Source organism: Haemaphysalis longicornis, unplaced genomic scaffold (assembly GCF_048455015.1).
Source record: "Haemaphysalis longicornis isolate Haplotype H1 unplaced genomic scaffold, Haemaphysalis longicornis Haplotype H1 scaffold_9, whole genome shotgun sequence".
Classification (NCBI taxonomy): domain Eukaryota; kingdom Metazoa; phylum Arthropoda; class Arachnida; order Ixodida; family Ixodidae; genus Haemaphysalis; species Haemaphysalis longicornis.
The window spans coordinates 3,594,820-3,608,735 of NW_027526460.1; the positions used below are offsets into that span (position 1 = coordinate 3,594,820).

Below are 13,916 nucleotides of genomic sequence, written 5' to 3' on the forward strand. Positions count from 1 at the left end.
TTACGGCCATGTGCAGGTGTTATGCTTTCTCAACAAAAGCCATTGAATTTGACAGTCGGCAGTGAACGAGTGTTCCAAACGTTTTTACGAAGCCACTGCGCACTAATTATATACTAAAAGCGTCCATATTAATGTAAGTTATAACCTGCAGCGAAAACCGTCTTCCGCGACAATCTAGCCCTGTTCAAACAACTTTGTGCGATGGCACTGAAACTTCCACCGCTTAACATCACCGCAAACCAGGCGAAATACGATCCCGAAGGTCTACAATGAATCCCTCTCGAGGCCGATAACTCAGTGCCCAATCATTTCGTGCCTGGGCGTCGGCGCGGCATACAAAGGCGGCGTCCGTCCCTCATAGTTCTGAGGATTGCCGCCAGGAGCCGCGCCTATCCCATCGTATATAAGGTCCCTGAAATCGTATACGTTCCGATACCAAGGGAGGGCCTCTAATCATCGTCATCATCATCAGCAGCAGCGTCAGGAAGACGGAACAACAACAAATACGGGGTGGTAAGGGGAGTCTGGAAAGGGACCATGGTACCAGGATTGACTTTCGGAAATTCGTTTCCCTGCATGAAACCAGAGACCCAAGCGGGCCTGGAGGTAAATCAGGGCCGTAGGCAGACTGGCCTTAGGGCCCACAGCAAAACTGCGAACGAAGTGGTACAGGGGCATATGGGCTGGTCCTTCTTCGAGGCAAGGGAGGCGCGAAGCGAGATAAAGTTTGAGGAGCGACTTCGTAACATGGAGGACGAAGAATGATGAGCCGCGAGAGTGTTTACGTGCCTGTATATGGGGAGCGTGGACGCGCGCTGGAGACGGAGGACCACACAGCTGACCAAGCGGTACGGAAATTCGGCAGGGGAAAGTGGGGTATACACAACAGCTAAACACCAGGTAAATGCAGCAGAGATGGCGAAGTGGGCGCAGAAAATGGAAGCGAAAAAAACCTTGGACACCTACAGGACAGAGAAACTAGAAATCAGGAAGGTAGGCTTCCATGGGAACGCGAGAGGCAGTGCATTGCTCTTTGAAGCAGGCGCGGGGTGCCTGAGAACCCGGGCATACACGGGCATGAACAGGCAGCAGGATGAAACATGTGTATGCTACGGCAGAGATCGAGAAACCATAGATCATATCGTCAGGGACTGCACAGAGATACGATCACCGCGAGGCGATGGGTAAACAGCGTTGGCGGAGGCTTTGGGATTTGGGATGAGAGGGAGCCTCAACTTCAGGGCCATAGAGGTGACGAAGAGGCGGCTGGAATGGTGATGGAGAAAAAGTAGGAAAGAGATCGGTACGAAGGGGGAGTAGTCATATGGATGAGATTTTAGAACTGTGGGGGAAGAAAAAAGGGGGAGGGAGCGATGGGAGTTTAAAACGGGGGGGGGGGGGAGCTGGGGGGGAGGCAACTATTAGGGCAAGTAAGTGGAATACAACAGGCAAGTTGGTTGCTGACAACCGACGTCCCGATTCAAAGGGAGAGGAGCCACTAATCATCATCATCGGCCGCAGCAGCAGACAACGCAGCCTGTGCAGTGAAAATGGTGGTTACATAAGATTTTGAACTTAAAATCTGTATGCAGAATTCGGTGCGAGCTTTTTATTTAATTTCGTGCTCACAGTTTGAGCACTTTCTGAGACAGCGGTTTCGCATGCAAAACTTTCGCAGTGTCGTGTCTGTCAGTCACATTCGTCGCGAAGTTCACAAAAAGTGGTCTGGAAAACTTGGCGAGCACAACGTTCACGAGTTTTTCTTGGTGACCTGGGGCTGAGCACTTCAGTGGTTCGCATTTCTGGAGTACTTCTGCGGCGTTGCCAACGGCAGCCTTTAGTGGCTGGTTCATCTTCCTATAGGTTTCGCGAAGAAAACTTCAACGTACTTCTCTAGTGAATGGAAACCATCACAAGCTCAGCAGACGGGTAGAGGAGTTCACCTCTGTCCTGGTGCCTAATTAAGGCATCCGATGGCGCTGAAGTGTTTGGTTTCGTCACTAGGGTGAAGCATTCACCACAGCAAATGGTTTCGTGAATGGCTCTTGCGATATATTGCCAGTGCAGCAACATCTGGTGTCGGTAGCATTGTCTTTCCCCTGTCGAGGTGCTCCTTAAGGGTCGTGATTGCCTCTGCTGGTAATGCTTCGCCGGCATTCTGCGCTGCTCCTGCCGGTCTCTGTAGGAGTATTGATGAGCAGCAGATGCTGCTGTCTACAGTCATCACTTTTCCGCTGCTTGATGTGCAGGCTAGGCCAGTTTTCAGAGCTTTTTCAATCCCAACCGAAACTGCCCTCCCGTCTGTCTGGTCGTTTGAACCTGCCGGTTTCCTCAACCACCCAAGGAAGGCCTCTATTGGGTCAGAGGCATGGTGGTCAGAGGACATCTTTCTAGTCAGGACGAAACGGAAGCGCATAACCTTGAGGAGGCACCGAATGCACTCCACATTTGAGATGGTTGTAAACAGCAGGTCCTCTTTAGTCAGAAAATTCTTGCCCAGGCTCTGCCGCTTGATTTCGGCCAGGTAGTCTAGAAAGGCAGTCTCAAGCCAACGTAGACGTTTGTCGCTTTCAGAGTCGTACTGCTTGAGGGTTTTTCTGGTGTTTGAATGTGGAGTGCAGTTGTTTACGTCCATGAGGACGAACCAACGGTGCGTGGTGTCCATGAATACGACCGACGTTTGCGAAGCTTGCGTCACATGTGTGACCTGCCTGCTCTTTTAGGAGTTTCAGTGCCGCGGTGACAGGGGGCGAAAGGACTCGCACTGTCCTCCTGACGTTCATCTTCTCGGTGTTAGTCGGATGGACGTGTTTTCGTGTCAGAAATCGCACTGGTTGGACGATACTGCACTCTTGCATTTTGTAGAGGTCTTTAAGGTGCTGGGAGGTTATTTCCTGGTCCTTTCCGATATCGTGCGATAAAGACTTTAACCGCACATTTTTGATTAAATGGCTCTGATCGAAATCGAGAAAAAGTTTGCGATCTTGGTCTGTCGGATGTGGTACGTAGTGCTCGAGGTTACCCAAACATAGCAGTTGGAACGCCTTCACGTTAACTACATGGTTCTGGGTAACCATCCTCACGATTCCGAAGCCTATCCTCTTACCGGCTTTGAGTACCTTCGTCATGATGTTGTAGTTTTCCCCAGAGCAGTTGTGAGAAAAAAAATAGGCAACGGGAATCTTGTTTCTCGTTGATAAGCCGCTTAAAAGGAAGCAAAGCAGCGAGTTTGCTATATAGAACGGGCTCTTCTGGCTTGCCCGGTGGTTTCTGCGGCAAGCAGTCGCGGTAGTCCACTTCGCCAACGAAGGCATCTCTCATCTCGTCTACGATGAGCGAACACGTTTTCGACTGAGCATTCGTGTGTGAGGCAGGCTCTAGCTGACAGCCTCTGCTTAATCAAGTCTGTGACGCCTACTTCTCTGCGTGATGAACCGAGGAAGCGCTCCAGCGTGCTTCGGCACGGCAGGCGGAGTAGCCCTGTGTTCCTTATGTGCACGTAAGCCTTCGGTGAGAGGTTACGAAGGAGCACTGCGTGACGGACTGTACATCCAGACCACGTCGGTTTCACTTACTGAAAATTTTTGACGTGATCAAACAGTATCGCGGCAGCTAACTCATATTCACTTGCCTGCTCAGAAACGGTGGGACACAGCACTCTTCTTTAAGTTTCTGGAGCTCCTTTTTATATTTGTCAACAGTTCCTTTCAACCTTACAAACTGCGCCCTGAGTACCTGCACTGCTCTATCCACCTGCCCCTTCCTGAAAACGAAGCCTTGGTCAGTGCTGTCGCTGGAATCTGGCACTTCTTCAACAGGTAGGGCGTCCAAAGTTACATCGTTGGTGCATGGCTGACCGCCCCGTAAGTCCGGAAGCACAAGTGGTGCGGGACCACTTGGCCCGCCGGCCAATGCAGCCGCAGCAAGCTTCCTAGGTGCTACATCGCTTCTTTCGGTTTGCTTGCATGACTGGAAATATGGTTCATACTCTTGGAAGACACTGGGAACAGCGTCTTTCTTCAGTCTTCGCGTCGAGCACCCTTCTTTATAGTCGGACGGGACGAAGTGTCGGCTACAAACAGTGGAATAACAAGATGTGCTATTCGTGTTACAGTTATCTCTCGATATCACCTTAAGTCCACTTGTCGCGAAGTTCTTGATCACTGGGAATTTCGTGGAACGACACTCTAATTTCTTTACGGCCGCTCCACGATTTACACTGTGGTACGCCGCAGTGTACGGCGTTGTGCAGCGTGCGGGGCGCAACCAAACTTCTGCAGGGCATGGACAGCCGCCTTTCTTCTGGTAGTGCTGCGGAGAACAAAGATACCGCATTTAGGCATGATGCCTTGAAACAATCGCATTTTCGTAACGATGCATCACTCACTCGAGTCGACCAAAAACAGGAAGAACGTGCGCATGGCACAGGCCCGGCAGTCTCGACGAGCGCTGCTGTTAGCAAAGTACTTGAGAGCCCGCACCCCGCTAGAAAGAATATCAACATCTAAGCAGAGCTTTCGAGCAAGCACGGTTAACAAATCTCGCGCGCGGCGGGAAAACCGCGGCGTAGCGGCATGCACCTGCTGTTGCAGCGAGCGCTGATTGAGCTACAGTCAAATCTCGATATAACGGATCACGCTGGGCCGCCCAAAATCTTTCGGGATTTTGAAATACTGTTGTAATGAAAAACTTGCGACTATAGGCCAAATATGAACTCAAGCTGCCTCCCCTGCCTCCAGTTTTCCCCACTTGGCCCTGAATAAAGGTCTTACAACAACAACCGGGGAAGGACCAGGCGAAAGAACAGGGGGAATTCTGGACCAGGCCGGATTTTTTTTTTTTCAAGTGCGGAGTATCTCAGAAAGCTGTACACTTTTCTTTGTAGTCGTACGGCAGTAGTGAGGTGGAAGTCAAATTTTCATTCACGGAAACTTACTCCACCTTGGCGATTTACCCTCAATCTGGCCAATTAACAACAACAACCGCAACACGCAGATCTCGCTTTATAGTCACAACGATCTCTTTATTAAATCGGTACTCTCCCTTAGCAGCAAGGTGTATTCCCTTGGTCTGGCAGGTCGTTTTCGCTGCGAAGACCCTACGACTGGTACGACACAGACTAACTCGTACCGTACGCAACGCCCCCTGTAAAACCTTTATCGTCCTACCCGGTAGCCCCGTTTCAAGCCATCGCCTCCATCGGCATGTTTCCTGGCAACCTGAAAGCAGAACACCGACATTTTTGTGTTCCTCGAGCTCGTCGGGGTGTTTGTTGGCGTCCGCGCCGTTGCCTTCAGCGTGGCATTTAAAGTGCCTACATTCATGTTCGGCCAGTGTGACTCAGCCACAGACAAAATAGAACAAAATGCAGTTCCTTTGCGATTTATTTTCTCCGGTAGGTTCTCGGACGACTCTCCTAGCTAGGTCAGATTTCGATGGTGATTGCAATGGCACATTGTTAGCGTACTCATTCATGTGCATACATATGCAGCCGAGCGCGCTATTCAAGCGCGAAAGTGATGATATGTAGGTGAGCACAAGTGCGTGATAAAAGCTTGAGTCTGATGATAAGAGATTGATGAGTATGCGGCCCCCCATTAGCACGAAGTTTGCGGAAGTACGTAAGCACCGTGCGTGCTTGTGTACTTGTGAGGGCGTACTCAAGTAAGTGCATACGCATAGCCACCTCTGAGCAAGTAATGGAGTGATCGTAATGTTTAATCGCATACACTACCTTTCCGATTTACATGACTCAACGAAGCGCTCGCATTACACTTTTGTAACCGCCTTTAGACCGCCGCCTGGTGCCGCCTCTTCATGCCAAATCGTCGAATTTTTTTTCTTTGTGATGTTCTTCGCCCCGCACTCTTCCAGATTTTCTCGCCTTTTCCAACCTACCTCCCCCTGTTCCTGCGGGTTACGTCATGCGTCCACTAAGCAGCGAGACGAATAAACACGCGCTAGCAACACCCCCTCCCTATTTAGCGTTATTTTTCCAATAAAGGCATATCCAGCGATAATGTATATGGTGCGGCAGATGCGCGCCTCCTGCCGATCTCCCGTGGCCAGCCACAGAGGCCGCCACGCGCGTTCTCCACGCTCCGCACAAACCGGAAAGCGTGGCTGGTCAGCGGCACGCCACTGCAGGGCTCACGCCGCGATGAGGCCTTCCTTGCCGACAAGTTGCGGCTCCCAGGTGGTCCGTCGAAGACGCCGCCACGCTCACCCCAAGGTTAGCGCGGCGGCGAGTGGTAGAATATCACGGCTTTCGCCTCGTACGGGGCCTTCAAAGAAACCGGGAAGGCGCTCTCCTTCGTATACAACGTCGGCAGAGGTCGAAACCGCGTTGACCCACATTTAGACCCAGTTTTGTGGTTGTGCTCCGCATGCATCGGTCGGCGTTTGGATCATTTGCTCGGAGCGTCCTGTCGGCAGACGAACGCCCTTGCGACGGAAGCGAAATTACTGCCGACTGCACTCTTGTGTCTTATCACAGGCCTCCGGAGAATACGCAGATGGGTTGTGAGGTCGCAAAATTGGAATCTCGCACACCTCTCAAATGAATTTGTTCCGTGTGAACGAGCGCAGTAAGCCAAACCTTGACGTGGGCCGTCGCTTGTGGCACTCCACGCGTCGAGTGCACGCTTGTGGTACTTCATGCCTTAACAACTTGGATCGACGACTACACTTGGTTCAGGAAACTTAGAAAGCCAAAAAAGAACGCAAGAAGCCCACGAGGCAGCATTTACCCCGAAGTAGGCGATACATATTCAACCATGGCTTGTAACAGCAAAGGCAACCACGCTCACCCGGTGGCAATAGAACTGTCGGTCCTACCGCAACAAGCAGCCTAAACTTACCCACTGCGCGCAGCAGCACAGACCCGACGCCATCGCATTGCAAGAAACAGACTTTGACACTGTTACTGTGCGCGGCTACAACACACATGTCACCGGCGTTGCTCCCACACCGCTATCCTGGTACAATCAACCCAAACGGCCCAATCCCACACTTTGCCAGCTGAGATCGACTATGTATTGGCACAAATCACTCCACGCAAGAAAAATTAAGCCAGTATATTTGCACTTAATATATACAGCTCCCCAAACAAACCCCTCACCGGCATCGACAAACTGCCGCCAGCGCACACGCGGACAAAAACTAGTCGTCCTTGTCGACTTCAGTGCCCAACATACGGCTTGGGGATACCTATTAGACACCAAGAAAGGCAAAACACTGTATGACGCAACACTTCAGAACCTCCTGCATTTGTGCAACATTCCAGATCTCCCGACAAGAATTGGTAACAGCATCTCCCGAGACACCACCCTGACCTCACATTCACATATAATATCAAGAGTGCCACGTGGACGCGACTTGACGAGACACTCGGCAGCGATCACCATATTATACAACTGAGGATTTCGCACGAAAGACACGCTAATCAACGCATCGGCACCGCCAGACTCACTAATTGAGAAGACTTTCGAAACGACACCCCTGTGGACCCCATCACTAACCAAGATGACTGGGCCCAACGGTTACTTGACATGGCCAAGAAGCACACGAAAGAAATTACACTAACCCAAGAAACTCCAGCCACTGCCGCACACCTGCTCCATCTTTGGGATTCACGACAAGGCCTGCTTCGAAGGGGGAAAAGGAACAAAACAAATAAAAAACTTCGTATCCGCATTGCTCAAATCACGGCAGAGGCAGATGCGTACGCCAAATAACTCAGCATACAAAACTGGACTGAGTTATGTAACCAACTTCAAGGCACGCTCGGCACCCGCCGCCGCACCTGGCACTTGCTCCGATCCTTACCAGGCAGCACGGAATGAAAATCTACCACACAACACCATCTCAAGCACTTCATACATAACTGGTAGGGTACATAATAAGGTTTATTGGAGAGCTTCAACAACCGCTTCAAGCACCCATTTCCGCTACTACTCTGACACTTCCATCCTACACGGGAAAACCCATCCCAGACACGGACGCCCCCTTTAACCATGGGGACAATCGAAGCTGCCGTTCACCAACTAACCCGCAACACAGCCCCATGAAAATACCGGATACCTAACAAGCTCCTCCGCAACCTTGATTACGTTTCCCTTGAAAAACTTCTGGAATTTTTCGACTCCCATTTGCAGGCTGGAACCATCCACCCACAATTTAAGCACGCCGAAATCACGCTTATACCCAAGCCCAACAAACCGCTCATTGCAAAGAACCTAAACAATCGGATACCCTAAACAATCGGAGCAAAAAATCAATACTAGCCCTGTACATCAAAGGGGCATTTTATAGCGTAACACACCGCGCTATCTTGCAAGGTCTTGCCTCTACGAACTGCGGGGAACGTACATATTCCTACATTGCTTCCTTTCTGACTAACCGCACGGCAACGATAGGCATTGGGCATCTCCGTGCCGACGCATTCCCAATGGCGCCCAAGGAAACCCCACGAGGACCATTATTAATCAACCTAGCTATGAAAGCTCTGCCGCCGCTCCTCGCAGCAATCCCCAATTTATGCCATGCACTTTACGCTGACGACCTCACCTTGTGGGTCCCCACCGGCTGCACCGGCGCCCAACAAGGCGCACGTAGGAAGCCATACACGTCACTCAAACATACCTCCGAGCTCGTGGACTAGAAATGCGCCCCCGAAAAATCCGTCCTCCTCACGCTCTGTGCCCGCACTCACAAAAAACGAATAAACCCACTCCCCGATCCGGAGTTCATGATCAACAACCTAGCAGTACCCACAGTCCCCCACCTCTGCATACTCGGTCTCAGCATACCCAAAAAATTCCCTCGCACTTCCCCGAGGGGGAGAGTGTGTAAGTGCGAATGCACGGTTGTTGATTGCGCGATTACGGTGGATATCGTGATCTTGGAGTGGAGAGGAGGCGCCCAACACCCGCAGTCACTGAGCGGAGAGAGGAGGAGGAGAGTAGCGCCCGCCGTTACGGCGAGGGCTACACGAGCGCCCTCACGCGTCGGAATGCGGAGCGCCCGCTACGCGAGCGAGAGCTCTCCCGCCCGAAGTGGAGAGGAGGCGCCCAACACCCGCAGTCACTGAGCGGAGAGAGGAGGAGGAGAGTAGCGCGCGCCCACCTCCCCCCGTTGCTAGGGAAGACGAGGAGGAAGACGAGGAGCGCGCGCACCCGCAGCTGTTGCTATGCGGACGACGGCGGCGGACGATTCAGGCTCGTTTAAGAAGTGCATTCGCACTTAAAATGGAAGTGGTTCTCAAAACTCACCTGCATTAAAACGCACCCTCACACAACTCACACACCTCGTTCGACGCATCGCCCACCGCCGCTACGACCTTCAGGAGAAGGACATTCTCAGAATAGCGCAAGCAATACTGATCAGTCGTTTAAATTACGGCACGCAAGTAGCTCCAACTAGAACTACGCAACAGTTTGGAAGAATTGCATGAAGTTCATCGTTGCTCCCAAGCCACCCGTTTCAAGCTCACACCTACCGGACGAGGCACCCTTGCACGCCTCGGATGCCCGGTACCACCCAAAGAATACCAACCACAACGTGTCCCCCTCCACATCGTGTTGCTCCCGTGCCGTGGAATATGCCCCCCCAATTACAACAAAGCACGCCACAAAGCACGAGTGGATGCGATTATTAAGAAGCACGCAGGGAACCCTACGACGCGAAACACGGACGCGCACGCTACACCCGCAAACCCACCCACGCAGTCACGGTTATGGACCGCCAGGGAACCGAAGTCATAGCCGCCACGATATGCACCACATCGAAAAAATTTCCCCGCATTTCCCCGAGGGGAAGAATGTGAAAGTGCGAATGCAGGAGTTGAATTTGCGCGGTTCGGTAATGTTCGCGAAAGAGAGATCACACACACACACACAACTACAAAGAAAGAAAGATGCATTTATTCACAGACACCTATTTGTGTTGTCGTTGTACTTGATTGCTAGAGCGGATATCAGCTTTGAAATTTCGTGTCAGTACTCCTTTAAGCGGGTGCATTAGCCCTTCTCACGCCCGATTCCTGGCCAATCCCCCACGTGGGTATGTGCCATGCACATACACCTATTTGTGTTGTCGTTGTACTTGATTGCTAGAGCGGATCTCAGCTTTGAAATTTCGTGTCAGTACTCCTTTAAGCGGGTGCATTAGCCCTTCTCACGCCCGATTCCTGGCCAATCCCGCACGTGGGTATGTGCCATGTCAGCGGCCAGGCAGCGCGCGCCCATCTCCCCCCGTTGCCAAGGAAGACGAGGAGATTCCTGGCCAATCTCCCACGTGGGTATGTGCCATCTCCCCCCGTTGCCAAGGAAGACGAGGAGCGCGCGCACCCGCAGCTGTTGCTATGTGGACGGACGGCGGTCAACGGAATTCAGGGTCGCTTATAAAGTGCATTCGCACTTAAAACGCCACCGAGGAAATCGCCATGGCCCTAGCAGCCACAACAAATAGCGAATGCATTAGAGTCATTACGGACTCGCAAGTAACATGCCGCAACTATCAGCTCGGCCGCATATCGCCCTTCGCCCTCAGGATTCTTAATACCATCCCGCAGCGTCCCGACATCTATATCGTTTGGGCCCCTGGACACGAGGCGGCACACGCCGCCGCCCGAGTACACACCCCCCGGGCCATTTCCGAAAGAGAGCCAAGACACGGGGAAGACCCCCCACACACTGAATGGCTACGCGGACATCCTCTCGCACTTCATACACGAGCGTCAACGGTTCCCTCCACCCCACTCCCACCTTTCCCGAGCCGAAGCGACCACACCCCGCCGGATACAGACCAACTCCCATCCCCACTGTACCCTCCTCCACGATATCTACCCCACCCAGTATTATAATACCTGCCACTTTTGCCCCCAGCCAGGAACCCTGTACCATCTGGTCTGGGAACGCCAACAATCCCCATCCCTCACACCCAATCCTCGTTCCACGTACGAGCAGTGGGTGTACCCGTTGTCCAGCTCGGACCTCACAACCCAGCGCATGCTGAATGAGAGGGCACGAGCAGCATGCAAGGACAAGGGCATCCCGGACTAACGGACGCCCCCCACCGGTGCTCTCACCATCCTCCACCATTAAGCTCGAAGTTAAAGATTTTTATTCTCTCTCTATCTCTCTCTGCCTGTCTCTTAAACTCCTAATCACACTGATTCTTAAGCTGTACATCGCGCTATCAACGAGTTGCAACGCATTTTAGCGCACGAATTCCGCGCGTGGGCATGTGTCGATAAACGACTCGGTTTTTTCCAGCAATCTGCACGATTCCAGCATTATATCAAGTCGATGATGCAATTCTTTTCCGCGACGATTACCCCTTGAGCGCGGAGCTGACAGACCTGGGAAATGTGTTCGCTACTGAAAAATGCCGACATGTCCTTTCTGTCCGCACTTATAGAGAGACGTTAATCAAACAGACTGATACAATGTGAAACACTGCGCACTCGACCCGACACCGTCATTAGCAGCCAGTTCAATCCAGACGCTTCCATTTTACTGCCCTTATGCCGCGGAAGAAAAAAATGCGCCTAGCTGCTCTACATATCTCACAAATCGAGTGAAATACGCGCTCTTTTTTATCACGCGGCGTGAAATATAAACGAGGCAATACTGCAGAAAAAAAAAGAGAGAGAGAGAAAGAGTGAGAGAGAACTCGCTTAGATTTTGTACTCCTGGAGAAGTTGTAACGACCTTGCTCGGACTTGCAAAGCCGGGCTTTATAAGATGCAAACCAGGAAAGAAGTTTGTCACGCCTGTACATCCCGAAGAGCAGCGAAGGTGCGCTCGACCGAGCCGGACTTAAACGAAGAAAAGAAACAAGCGAAAAAAGGATTCCAGAGGTTTAGATTGGTGAAGAGGGGAGCGTGAAATAACATAAATTAAGGGGAAGCACGTTCCGAGTGGCCTGTGTCCAGTGAAAAGCAGCGCGCGCAGCACTGCGCCTTGGTCGTCGCGCGCTCACTGGGGACATCGAAGCTGCATCGATAGCGGCCTCGGATGCGCTCCGAGCCGAAGACGTGCCAGAGCGTGCGGATTAGCGCCGGTCTGTCCCCGTTAGAATTGCTAATGGCCGGCGACACGAATCAAGGTTCCCCGGGGCACGTATTTGCCAGATGAGCACCCTTTTTTTTATTTTCTCTATTCGGTTACGCTCCTTTTTCGTCGTGTCCATGCGCATCTTCCCCGACTTCGCGCTCGTGTACGCGACCAATGACAAAGCTCCCGCTCCCATCCGCTGCATCTGCCGATACATGCACGGAGAGCATTCGCGGTGAAAAGCGTCGGAGGGGGTTAAATAAAGCATAAACAAAAATTGGCAGTCGTTAACAGATGGAGTAAACGCGGGGGAGGGTGCGAGGTGAAGGGGAGAAGGGCAAATAGCACCGATCCGAAGGCAAAAAAAAGTGACATTACTTGCAAAAGCATGCAGGATGTCAATGAGCCTCCACAGCTCTTTTGATGCGTGCATTTCTTTCACCCAAAGCCACAGTGTGACTGGGGTTGAGTACAGGTGTAGGACATACAGTGGTCTGATCCCGCCATAAGCGGGAGAGTTTCTAATCAGCTGAGACTTGCTTGCGCTTGCACAGTGACGAATAAATGTCAAGAGCATTCCAACCACATTGCATCTGCAAATATCCTTACTTAGACGTGTGCCGGAGGTTTTCCTCGCGCAACTGCACCCTGACACCTTGTCTAGTCGTTATTCACCACCTCGTTACAACAGCCCACAGCCGATCGATACTAGTATAAGATGACACGCGCTGACACCGACACTGAATTTATAAGCATGGCACTTTTCACGCCGCATTAACGCCCATACCCTCATATCACTGCCCCCTTTTCCGGTTAGTAAGGCGAGAGCCTTAAGTGCCCCATTTTGCGGAAAAGCGCTGTTGTCCGGTCAAGAAGTTGACCGCCGCGGTAAACAGTAAATAAATCAAAACACACCGGTGATCAGGCGGATTCGAATCCTGGTCTCAACAGTACGAGCCGATGCACTAACGACTGTGCTACCCCAGCACCCTTTTTTACTGCATGGAAAACTTCAAATTATTACAGGCCCATCGTACGCCGAACATCAAGACCCTCCAGGAGTGGGAACCACCTCCTTTGGGCCGGACTCACCCAAAAGATACTTTTACGTCCCTGTGGACTTTCGCAAGTGCCACGGGGATACGCAAGAGGATGTAGACGCTCTCACCTCCTTTACGTCTTTCCCTATCCCTGACTAGACCTTGAGTCCCCCTTCCGAATAAAGAATAATAATAATAATAATTACATACTGCAAAAGCTATCAGTCATCCAAGAAGATGCACATCACTCCAGCTAAAATAAGGTGTCTGTCAGAACTCCGGCAAGCAGACACACGCGTTCAACAGATGCAGCCATTCTGGTGGGTCACTTGGCGCCGCATAAATTCTCCGCACCAAAGCAGCCCGCTCCCGAAAAATGGACTTCGTTGGGCGAGGTGGCTCCGCACACCCGTCAATCACGCGGCACTTCCACAAGCTATACAATCTCATCGCAACAAAGATATCACAGGACATTCCAGTAGTATCTCGAAAAGGGAAGAACCGAATTGTATAACGGGTAATGTCCATGTCCTTTTTAACAGTTTGTTGCAAAACAGCACAGAAGAACACCGCATCCCGGCACAAAACAAAGCAATGATCAATGGTCTCAGGTTGATTACATTAGCGGCCAAGGAATAGCCATTCCTTTATCGCGCAACCACGCTGTCATTGGGAGTGTTGATGTATGAATTTGGCTGAAGGCTCATGCACATGATACGCTTTAAAGCACCCCCTTTCATGTACGGTGGTGGTACCAGCGGTAGAACAGTAGTTCTTGCCGTTGTTCGTTTCTTCTTAACGCATTCCCTACATTTCC

General features: G+C 51.6%; 1 pseudogene; it reads right to left on the reverse strand.

The window, feature by feature from the left end:
• Positions 1-1,625: 1,625 nt before the first annotated feature.
• LOC144151722 (uncharacterized) lies at positions 1,626-2,665 on the reverse strand (annotated as a pseudogene).
• Positions 2,666-13,916: the final 11,251 nt, after the last annotated feature.